Below are 12,711 nucleotides of genomic sequence, written 5' to 3'. Positions count from 1 at the left end.
CTCTCTCTGATGCTGTGGTGGAGAAGATGCGTTCCAGGGCAGCATGGGTGCATTTGTGTGGCTAGCATGGCGGCTCGCTCTCTTGGGATAATGCTACTGGATTCCCATCTATCCCTGGCTCTTGACCACTTAGCATTTAATCTCCTAGCACTTTCTCAAATAGAATTATATATGTGTAAACACTCTGGAAAGCATTGTATGCTGCTGGTTAATTAAATGAAATTGATTATAATTATTTTGCTTTGAATTCCTTGTCAGAAGATAGTCTATTCAGATAGTTCACTCATATTTTGGACCCTGAGTAATTTTTAAAACATTCTATATTAAGGATCTGAAAGAAGCTATGGCCAATTTTGAAAACCTTTAGTCTTGCAGCTCCACTGCTTAGTCTGGCCTTCTGACTTCTTACTCTTAGCATCTTCTTACTTAATCTCTAGTATGAATAATTGCTTGTCCATTCTTTGGAAAGAGAGGGGGGATACCCTTGTCCCTTGGGAGACGCACACACATATGTAGCTGTGAAGGAAATTTAGGGAGGCCTAGCATGTCCTCTGTTCCTATCTTCCACTCATCCAGCACATCCTGTGGTTCCATTTTAGGGCAGATTTTCACATTGGCTCATTCATTTCACCTCGCTTAGTGGTCCTCTGCCCTACTTAGAGATAGCCTACTTTTTTGACTTTCTGGAAAATTTCTTGGGACATCACTACTTGGAATTGTTGTAGCAGTGCCCACCCCCTCAGCCTCTCTATTGCTTGGCCCAGGATATCAGGGTACATAACCTAGCTTATGTTTTAAATCTCAAGATTGAAGGTCTTATAAAAGCCAATTCTGTCTTCTAAGTACTATGGATTGTTGATGTCTAGCACAAAATATTACAATCCATTAAGTCACAGAGCAGTATAGATACTAATTGAATGGAAGTATTGCTAGATGTGGTCTATAAAAGAGGAAAAGGTTGTGACATGATGTAGTAGATATAAGTCGATTTATACATAGATTCCTCTCTGGAGATATTCATCAATAATCACAACTTTTGTTTATTGAGCACATATACTGTATTGGACAATGCTCCGAGTGCTTTATGTGTATTTCTTCTAACATTCACAACAAAACTGTACGGTGAGCATTAGTATCCCCATAGTACAGAAGAAAAAATTGAGACACATGCCCAAGGTGAGTGGTAGAATCAGTGTCATTGTACAGGTACATCTGATTTCAAAGCCAAAGCTTTCCACTGTGTTATACTGCTATGTATTTACCAAGAAGAATCCTTGAGGTGGTCAATAGTAACCCATTGTCAGCCGTAACCCGTTGTCAACAGGAAAAAACACTTCCCAGCATTCTCTTGAGTGTGGCACCATATTTGTTTATTGATTAGTTGATTGATTCTTTCTTGCCAGACACTAAATTGGACTGTGGAGTTTTAAATGTGAGTAAAACTTGACCCTTGAGAATCTCACAGTTTAGTGGGGGAATCTCTTCCTCAATGTCATTGAATTAATATCTGTCGTCTGGTATAGAAAGTTCTCAAAACTGTCTTTGAGCCTTCTCTTATTTGGAACCTTTAATTTTTTCTAATTGTGGAAAAAACTTCTTGCCCTGAAGTAACTTGACTTAGGGGATGGCATGGACTACTATGAATCTTTGTATGGTTTTATTTTTTTAACTTACTTTACTACTGGAGCTATTATTGGCTCTCTGCATTGAGGTCAGATTCTACACAAGGAGCTAAGATAGCATGATTACATTTACATTTGTATGGCCCTTCACTACTTATAAAATGTTTCCAGGTACATTATTTGATTTTATTCTTATAAGGGCAAATATTTGATCCTAGTTTCACAGAAATGACTCTCAGAGGCCACTCAGGAGTGTGTGATCAGCCACATGTGGCCTTGTGTTCTCTCCCCATGACACACTATGCTTTCAGTGGGAGAAAGAGGGAGGTATATTGAATAGAAGGAAATGTGGTTATAAATACCCTGACTTGTTTGTGGGTAAGTAGGAACAAGGAATTTGCCTTCAACAGGGCAAATGGTTTCACTGACTGGAGTCAAGGAACTGAGCAGAGGGAAGTCATAGAAGGACGATGTTTTAGTCAGCACTATCATGAGAAAACACCATTGACTGGGTGACTTAAACAGCAGAAATTTCTCAAAGTTCTTGAGGCTGAGAAGTCTAAGATCAAGATGCCGGCTGATCTGGTTCCTGGTGAGGGCTCTCTTCCTGGCTTGAAGGTGGCAACCTTCTTGCTGTGTCCTCACATGGGAGAGAGTAGAGAACAAGCTCTGTAATGTCTCTCCTTATAAGGACACTAATCCCATCAGAGAGCCCCACCCTCATGACCTCGTCTAAATCCAATTTCCTCCCAAAGGCCCCATCTCCAAACACCATCACTTAGGGGTTGGGGTTTCAAGATATGAATTTCTGGGGGGCACAATTTAGTCCATAGCAGAGGGTGTGATGTCGGACAGGTTAGAACTTAGCTACGAATAGCTCACTCTAGGACAGTCAGAGCATAGTGTGCGGGTGTATAAGCGTGGATGTAAAGGCATAATCTATGTGGTTGTAGAAAACAATTTCCAGAAGGTCATTTGGACTGAAAATAAGAGGAGGGAGGAATTTCTGACTGTTCAGCATGTCTCAGCTTTTTTCTCAACTCCTAGGTAATTGATGTGGTGATTTTCAATCCTCATGAGGAAAAGGGAAGCTGTGATTGCACAGTAGTGAGTATTACCCCCATTTATATAAGCAAGATGCTGCCATACAGAGGTGTTATGTCTTTTTTTTTTTTTTTTTAGCTATACAAAGGTAGTGAATACTTATTCTTTTGACATCCTTTAGGTCCAAATTTGATCCCCAAGGAAAATTCTCTGTCAAATGAAAGGATATTGCTTCATGTAGGGCCCCACTGGAAAGAATAATCCTTGCACAGTGGCTCAGGTGCATGATAAAAAGTGTATGGTCTGTGTTCTTTCGATATACTTACCTAATTCAGGTAAAGGACATAAGTCCTTTCTTACTTCCAAAGTTAGGATGATTCAGTGATAACTATAAAAGCCCTTTTTCATGGTAATTATAATCAGAGTTCTGAATACATTATGCGTCTACAGCCTTTCAGTGTTACTTGTAAAGAGATATTTTGAGGGCTGATTTAGCTTGAAGAGTTTCCATTTAAAACCCATTCTTGTTTTTGTAGCATTTTCAGCAGCAAGGCTAATGAAGTCAGTCTGGACATAAATGATTATGGTGAGCAGATGAATTCAGAAGTCTTTACTGTGTAAAGATAAGTGTATCTCTTCCTCACAACTACAGAAACATACATTTTAAAAATAAATAGCCTCATCTTGGCTCTGTCAGGATATTAGAAGGTGCTAAATAACCAGATTATCAAGAATTAAGGCCCACGGAGTTACTGGGCCTAGAGGAGAGAGGGTCGGCAGGGCAGCCTCACCAGGAAGGAGGTGAACCTTGTGAGCATGGTCCTGCTCTCACTGTGCGGGCAGCTGGCAGGCTGCAGACCCAGAGGTGTGTTAGGGAGCTGCTTTTTTGGATACAGCACTACTTCAACTCAGACGGTATTATGCACAAATCTGAGGAAGATTAAGGGATCTGGGTTGCACTGTACCGTGAGAGAAGATGAGATTAGCTTTCCCCAGCTAGAAAGACTGGATACATTTTAAAAAGTATTTTAACCACAGGGATTTCTAAATTCTCCTGGAATCTATTACCATCTATTAGCTCTTGTGGCTTTGAAGAATCTTTAGCCGGCCGCTAAAGATTCAGCAGTAACAGGGTGATTTTCTTTCCTTTGTGGTGGGGTTTGAATACCAAGGCACCCTGTGAGACTGGAAAGGCTTCTCCAGACCTGATGCTGGTAGTAGGGAGATATCACACAAAGCCCACTTACAGATCGGGTGGCTTGACAGTCTACCTGAAAAAAAAAAAAAAAAAAAGTCTACCTGAAAAAAAAAAAAAAAAAAAGTATGGTAATTAGCTTACACTGTCAACGTTTTTATCAAGATGACAAGAGTACCAGAGACCTTCTGTTTGGAAAGTCAGAAACAAATGTTTTTGCTTCAACTCAATTCAAAATGATGTCATCTCTTCTTACTGTAACTGTATTGAGGAAATCAGCCAATACTGTTTTTCCTCTGCGTAAAAGTGGCTTTAGAGCCATTAGTGATTCTGTGAACTTCCCTTTACACTAGGTCCCAAGGTTATCCTTTTAGACAAACAGTTGTCAACAGGTGACCTCTAAACTTCTAGAATAATAATAGTAGTGATCATTAGTCTATGTGTCAGGCAAGTGTTATGGGTTTCATTCTCCACCTTATTTACACTTCACAAAAAAGAATATGAAGACCCTCTGACTTGGCATTCATTTAACATGTATTGTAAAAGTACATCCATACATTTGTACTTCATAATTTTGAACCCTTTTTTGATAACAAAACATCTTTATCCTGGTTATATCAAGTACAATAATTTGAAATTCATGCACCTGTGATAACCATAAATGGTATTTTGATGGCCATCCTTTTGTCTCTCTCTCTCTCGGTCTCTCTGTCTCTCTGTTTCTCTCTGTCTCTCTCCACACACACACTGATGTGTGTATGTGTATGTTTAAATAACTCACCACAGATTAGATCATGCTATACAATCTGCATTTATTGTGGGTACTTTTTAAAATTCCTTCCCTTCCTTCACACCCATGACTGCCTTTCTCTACTGTCCACCAGTGTTCAGCAACCTAGTTTATGTAGCTCTACGTTTCTTACCACATTCGTGTAACCATCTACAAATGTATGTACTTTTGTTTTGTACAAAAAGGCATCCTCCAAAGCAGTGTTAGTCATGTGCTTAGGATCCACAATTTTAAATGGTGCACAAGACATTCCAAAAATAGAGGAATCCTTGTAACACATCCTCTGAATCTTACTTTCCTTGCTTAGTACACCATGCACTTCCCTACCTGAGATGGCATAATGCTAGCTCACTCTCTATAATGACTTTGGAATAGGATGGGGAGGATCAGAGCCCCACCTATTTTTTTTCTATATGCATAGTCAGTTGTGAATATGACATTTATCAATAAGCTGTTCTCTCCACAACGGATCACAATACTCACTTTGACATCGAGAAGCTTCTGGTCTATGAATATTGTCAATGATCAAGTGAGGTTTACTCCAGAAATGATACTGGGGTTCATTTCTAGGTTCCTCAGTCTGTTCTGTTATTTATTTCCGTGCCGTGTTTTTTTGTGTGTGTGTATGATTAATAAAAACTCTTTCTTAATTTCTTGCTTTATTCAATTAATAAATCTTAAAGTTTTCTATATTACTCTCTCATTCTTTTAAAATGCTACATAGAGATGTGGTTTTTAAATGAATTTAAAATCATAGGTAAATATGAATTTTGTATACCATTAAGATATTTAAGGATGCACTAGAAATGGTTAATACCCATCTTCTGGGCAATGGGCCTGGGATTTAGGGAACTTGGGCAAGATCCATATTTTCCAGTTTATAGTCTGTAGTGTTTTCTCTTAAAGTATGTTTAACTTCCATCATTTTAGACAGCTGGTCTAGGATTATAAATGAGCAGTAGCAAGTATGGCATCACTTGGTTCCTAGTCTGTGACTCAGACTATTCAATATGGCTCACTACAGGGATGATGGACATTTCAGAGCTATATGATCTACAAAATCACATCTACATTTCAAATACTGAAGATGTTACTCGAAAGTGAAATTTCAGAATATTTCAAGTGAAAATCGAAGAAAATAAATTGCAGTAAAGAAAACTAGTTATGTTAGTACATGTTTATATTAAAATACTTTTAAGCTGGAAATCAGGAGACTTAGAGTTTTAAATGTCTCTTTTTATTCTAAGCATTAAGATATTGTCTTCTCTATGGCTCAGTTTATCAATTGGCAAAATGAGAATGATTCTATTCACCTATATCAGTGGGAGAGTGATATTTTTTTGCCTACTCTTTAAAGTCTGTAAGAAACTTGGAAACTTTAAAAAAGAATTTAAGAAAAAAACATACTAATTTTCTGTTTGCTACTGCTGGCTTTTACTCAGAGTTTGTGTTCATAGAATAACATATCATTTAGTTTAGATGTATTTTTTTTCTCTCTTGGTCTGGTGACATAGGAATTTAGCTTAAAAACAAAAGAGGTGTCAGTGGAAAGAACTGAATACTAGTCAATGTGCTTAAACTAGAGAAATTTGAGCAGTTACTTTAGATGGTTCGCTCTGGAGGTAAAAGCCTTAAGCTCAGGGACTAACCTATTTAGTACCTGGTACAGCATTAGGCATACAGTAATTACTTAATAAATACCCATAAAAGATAATTTTTAAAACAAGGTAAAGTCATGACTCTCATACATATAGAATGAACCTATGGCAGATTTTATTTAACTCATTAATGAGGAAATTGCTGTGATGTCCCTAGCACTCTACAGGAGAATGCACGTACAGATCAGGAATACTGAGAGGAATGTGTAAATGGAAGCAAACTTAGCTTCCATAGTGGGAACGGAAATCGATAGAACCTCCCCCACACGGCAGGATAGGATTTACATGTCTGTCTGTGGACAAAAATGATTTTGCATTGCTATCGGTTATCCCCAATTTACAGAGTTGTAAAATAGCTCCCACAGAATCAGAATCAGGTAACCACGAGGGTGTGTTCTGGGAAATTCATAGTTTTGTGCTGAAGCAGTTTCCCACCCCCAGCCTGTTTTTGATTGATCCAGAAGTGTTTGTGAACATGTGTACATTCATGCCCTCTCCTAAAAAAATACTGTATTTTTCTGGTTTCAAGGAGAGAAAGACCCAAGAAAATCAAGCAAGGCCACTCTGTGGTCACTCTGGCCAGAGGCAGAGTGATGGAGAACCTACCTGTAGTCTCTGAGCCCAGTCTACCTTCACTGCTGGGGTTCCTTTACTTGTTGATTGAGTTTCTGAGGGCAATTGATGTGACAACTACATATGCTATTCTTCCAGTAAATGGAGGAGGCAAAAACCATTTCCTGAATGCTTGCTCTGTGTGAAGCACCTACTTGGCATTTTATAGTCCTAAACTCATTTAAAGCACTCCATGAACCTCAGCTGAGAAAGCAAAGACATATAAGTAGTCCAGTAACTGTCCAGCTCTACAATAGAGGGGTGTAAAGCTCAGGAATCTGACAGCCTGACTGCCCCAAATCCCTGCTCTTTAACCTTATAGGAATAATACTCCAATCATCATGCCTCTGAATGAATTTGGAGAAAGGAATGAAAATAGTTTTAATTTTTAATGGCTGAAAGGGGAGGAGATTTTGGGAGCAAAAAATGAGGTAAAACTTGTCAAATTTTAGAGCATTACCAGTACTACCTAAACTCAACTCATGGCAATTTATTGAGTACCTCCTTTGTGTCAGGGCTTATCCGAGGGGCTTTTCATTAATTGAGTTGAATCCTCATCACAACCTTGTGATAGATATTATCCCCATTTCACTGGTGAGAAACTGAGGTGCTGAAATGTTAAGGAACTTTTCATACCAATCCAGATTTGGGTGATTTCAGAGCCAGGTTGCTACCCTGCAGGAGTCTTTTTCCTAGCCCATCTCCAAGTACCATCCCACATCCTCCAGGGGCTAAGTGTTATCCATCAGTCTGTAACGTGGCAGTTTAGATTTTTCCCATCTTTATATTTCTGGGCTGGATTTCCTCATCTGGTCTTGACCTGGAGAGCCTCTTCAGTCTGTTCTGTTATTTAGTTCCATGCCATGTTTCGATTCTAATGGATTTAGTGGGAATGGCCACTTATTCTTTTTCAAAAATTTCTTGCCAATTTTTGGACATTTAATCTTATCTAAAGATTTAGTGTATCCACTTTAAAAATTTGGGATTCTAATTCTTATCTATTAAATGTAGTAAAAAATTCGAATTTATTTATTTTTTCTTTTTTTTTGATGCTATTATAATGCTATTATTTTTTTTTAATTTTTCATTGCAAATGTAGAGAAAAGCTCTAAACTTTTCCAGCCACCCGATTTGATTTTAATTTTAAACTGGAGTTAGAATTTCTAGATATATAAACATAATATTAGCCTTGAAAAGGGAAAATTTTAGGTCTTCATTTTCTCTATTTTTATTAACTATTTTTTTTTCTTAAATTCATTGTTGAATTATAACAATAATAGCAGGCATCCCATCTTATTCCTGGCATTTGATTGTTTGGAATGATGTTTGCAATTGATTTTCAAAAAATAGATATTTTCACATTCGAGAGGTTTCTTTCTGCTTTATTTTACTTGGAGTTTTATTTAAAATGACAGTAGAATTTTATCAAATGCTTTTTTAGAGCCCACTGATGTAACCAACCACTTTTCTTCCACGCATTTGTTGCTATCATGAAGGATGTTAATGGGTTTGCTGGTGTGGAGACTGCCTTTCTGGAGTAAGCTCCACTCCATCATTGGCAATATTCATTTCATCTACTTTTGAATTTTACTTGCTGATATTTTATTTAGATTTTTTGCAGATATTTCTAAGTGGGATTGCTCTGTAGTTTTATTGTACTACCTTTATCAGTTTTTGTTTTAAAGCTAAACTATTTTTATTAAATAGATTTAGGGGCTTTCTCTATATTTCTATAGTCTTGAATAATTTAAATAACATATTCTTATTCTTTATAAGTTTATGGAATTCACTGTAAAATCATCTGTTTCTGCTCCTTTTTTTTTAATGGTAGCAATTTAACCACTTTCCCACTCCTATAGTAATTGATTTATTCAATTTTCTGTGTTGAGTCAGTTTTCTTAATTTATATCTTGTAGAAATTCATGCCAAGAACTTGAGAATGCTTTTATTTCTTTTTCCCCTCCTGCCTCCAGCCTTGCTTTTTTCCAGTTCCTAGGTGTTCTTTCATTCTTGAATATTATTATTCCCTTGCAGTTTGTCTCTTATTTCAGAAATCTTTAATGTTTAATTTACATATTCTCAGTCATGGTATTATTAGCCATTTAGATTTCACAATATATTTTCAAGATACACTTCTCATGACTGGTTTTTTTTTTTTTTTCCCTCTTTTGCCTTTTCCTCTATCTTAAAGTCTACTGTGATTAACTTTTTTTGCATTAGAGTCTTTCTTAATATTTTTTACATTTGAGGTTTATTTCTTTTCGAATCATTCCATTTATCAAGGATTTTTTTTCTAGCTGTATAACTCTGGGAAAGTTAACTTCTCTGATCCTCGTCTCCTTATCTATAAATAGGGATATTAATCATAGCTACCTCATATGAATATTGTGATGATTAAATGAGTTAGTATAAGCATTCATCTACTGCTATATAATGAACTACCACAAAATACTAGTGTACAATCATTTATTATTATCACTCATGGTTCTGTGGGTTAGTTGGGCATAGCTGGGCAATTCTTGTTGGGGGTTCTTGTGTGGCTGAAGTGAGAAAGCAGCAGGGGCTGAAGTCTTCTGAAGGTCCAGCTGGGCTGGATGTCCACAATGGCTTTTTCACTCACATGTCTTAGTTCTCTTCTAGGGAGCTTCCCTCTCCATCATTGCAGCCTGGATTCCTTATGTGGGAACTTAGGGTTCTAAGAGGCAGAAAACTGACATTCTTCACGGTGTCTTGGCTTACAACAGGTACAGTGGCACTTTAGCAGATTCTATAAGATGAGAGACTAGACTCCACCTTAAGTTGGAGGAATGCCTTGAAGGGAAAGGGAGGGCAGCCACTTTTATAGACAAACTATCATAAGTAAAATACTTAGAATAAGACCTGGCACTGAATAAGAGTGCTATGTAAGTATTAATGATACTGTTGTTGTTATCGTTATTATTAAATTACCTTCAATATTTCCTTTCGCTCTGAAGTTGAATGTTATTTCGTATGGGTACAGAACTCTGGGAATGCCGTTCTTTACTCTCAGTAGTATGCAGATGAAGTCTTATTCCAGTCTAATTCTTTTTCCTTTATAGTAACTTGTTACTTTTGTCTAGAAGCTTTCAAGATTTTTCACAAAAATCAGAAGTGACAGCAATTACTACTTTTTAACAGACTTTTGGAGGTTCTAGAAAATATAAGACAAGAAAAGAAAGGGATAAATATTGAAAAATAAAAAATAAAATTTCATCTTTGGCTTGATGATAACTTTTAGAAAACCCAGAAGACTGTATGTATTAAAAAAAAAAATAACTAGAATTGAGGAACTATAGTAAGATGAGTAATTACAAAATAAGCACAAAAACAACAGCTTTTCTCTTTTTGAGCAAGTACCAGAGTTTGTGTTGACATGGGTCTTCTATAATCATTCTCAACTTGGAACTGGACAGCCTGCCAAGTAAGAAAGGAGATTGCCCTCTATTATCTCATTAGTTTTTTACTTTCTTTTATCTGCTCCTTTCTCTCTGTATGTTCTTATTATTTGTATGACTATGATATGCCAACTGCCCTTTCTTGGGAAGTTTTGCCCTTTTTATTACAATGTTCTAATTTTCCTATTTTGGAATATTTTCTTTTATGATATGATGGGGTGGCAGAAGGTGGCCATGTGTGTGTGTGTGAGAGAGAGAGTGAGAGAGAGAGTGAGAGAGAGAGAGAATGAGAATGAGAGTGTGTGTGTGTGTGTGTGTGTGTGTGTGTGTGTGTGGTTTTGTTTTGTCTTATGGCTGCCCTGAAAGTGCTCCCAGTGAGATTTTAGAGGGAGGATGCTTTCTTTTCATTAGAACACTTTATTTTGCTACTGAGGAGTCTGGGGTGGTGCTGAGTGGTTTTCTTGGGGACCTCAGCAAGGGACAGACAGCTGGCCAGCTAGACCTGCCCCAGGTTCATGGAATTGTTGCTGTTGAGAGTGTCCCAATAGCTTGACCTGAACTCAGAGGGTAAATAAAGTAACGAGTAAGCCATGGAAACCATGATAAGGTGACCCAGCCACCAGAAAATAATAAGCAGAAGATAAGGGGTGCTGGTCAAATAGAATGAACGGAGGAGAAAGATAATCATTCTTTTTTAAAAAAGCTAAAAAAGTAATTTCATTGCAAAAGAAAGTTTTCTATAATTTTAACAAAATGCCTTTTTAAATGAAAACATTCAGTAGGTGGCAAAGATACCCAAGAAATTGCTAACAGTGATTGCTTCTGGACAGGGGGTAATGGGATGACTGAGGGACCAGGGTGAGAAGAAGACTTTCTTTTTATTGACATTCGTGCCTGTATCAGAATGACATATCACATATGTGTGCAGTTATGCAGAACAGTGGAAAAAGGGAATGGGCTATAATAAAACCAAGTAGTTATGTTAGGATAGGATAGAAATTTTTTGTTTCTAAATTATAGGAGAATATAATGTTTAATTTGGAAGGAAAAGTGCATTTTTATTTTCATTATCTTCTAATGAAACCACAGGATATTAGTAATAACTCTGACTTTGTCATCAACAGGAATAAAAAATATTTTTATATAATAGAATTGTTGCAGATATCTGGAAATATCATCTATGCTCATCGCTGCTTGAAATTATAATCATTAGTATCACCACTAGAGCTTGATATTTAATGTTGTAATAAAGAAGAATATATATTGTTATATCACGAGTTTGTGTATTTTAGTATTTTGATATTGGTATTTAAATATAATTGGTTTTCTTTGTAGTCCTACGGATTTAATTTTATGCATTTAAAAGTATTATTTTGTGAAAGGGTCCATAGATTTCAGTAGATGGCTGAAGGGATCCATGTCCTAAATAAACTCGAGAATCTATTGGATACAAAGACTATTGGGGTGAACTACTGGACCAAAGAATCAAGTGGAAAAAAATTTTCAAACATAGAGGAAAAATATGTAAATAAAAAAATGATCAAATCATTAGAGGAACATTGAAAGACTTGGAGGATTGTCCCACACTTCCAAAATAGGCAGAATTGAATCTTTTATCCTAAAAGCACAAATAAGGGGAAAGTGGCTGGGAACATTATGTCTACTTTGGGCTTTTGGCTTTTGTTGTTGCTTTATTTGTATGCCCTTTTAAAGAAGGATGCAACATTGGCAAAACTTTGTTGGACCACAGTTTTTTATTTTCAAGTTGAATTTTATTGGTCTACCAACCACCCTCACTCCCACCCCCAGTCTCATAATTACTGATGCAGGTCAAAGCCCTTCTAGTATAGGTGGAGGAGCCAGTATGATTTGCTGAGGAGGACAGCTGGTTAGGGCAAGAGCCAGGATTGGAGCATGCCTATCCAATTCTCCAGGCTTTCCCCAGCTCCCCTCAGCTGAAGGGGGCCCTGGTAGAGCTGGTAGGGAAGTTCCAGCATAATTGCCTAATGCTTTTATACCTGAAAGAACACTCAGTGATCTGTCTCTGTAGCAGGCAGCCACAGTGGCATCGTCCTCTGCCTGAGCTTTTCTTGCTGTTTACCCTCAAGGGGTACCTACCTGATACCTTATTACTGAGGTAACAAAGAAACAGATTTTAAAACTTTTGCATGATTTCTTGCTGACTGTAGTTCTTAGTCTGTTATGTAGCAAATGAAGAGAAACATCAATGCTTGAGACTACTGATGGTGTGTAAGGAAACAACAAAAGGCTGTGTGTGTGCATGAGTGTGCATGTGTGTGTGCACGTGTGTGTGTGTGTTGTGTGTGATACTTCATAGTTCTCTTTCTGGAGGATGAGAAGCCTTGGGATTATG

The 12,711-nt window shown here is 37.2% G+C and overlaps 1 protein-coding gene across 3 annotated transcripts in view; it reads left to right on the top strand.

The window, feature by feature from the left end:
- LYPD6 (LY6/PLAUR domain containing 6) overlaps positions 1-12,711 on the top strand; it is a 118,148-nt gene that overhangs the window by 49,854 nt on the left and 55,583 nt on the right. Inside the window, exon 2 of one of the 3 annotated variants that reach the window (XM_023530197.1) lies at positions 2,670-2,729. The exons of the other annotated variants lie outside the window; for them this stretch is intronic. The gene's annotated coding sequence lies outside the window, so the exon portion shown is untranslated. The remainder of the gene's footprint in view (positions 1-2,669; positions 2,730-12,711) is intronic. 3 annotated transcript variants of the gene reach the window in all.

Source organism: Pteropus vampyrus, unplaced genomic scaffold (genome assembly GCF_000151845.1).
Source record: "Pteropus vampyrus isolate Shadow unplaced genomic scaffold, Pvam_2.0 Scaffold2, whole genome shotgun sequence".
NCBI classification, from domain to species: Eukaryota; Metazoa; Chordata; class Mammalia; order Chiroptera; family Pteropodidae; genus Pteropus; species Pteropus vampyrus.
Note: the sequence above shows the minus strand (reverse complement) of the source record. Positions and strands in the feature narration are given on the sequence as shown.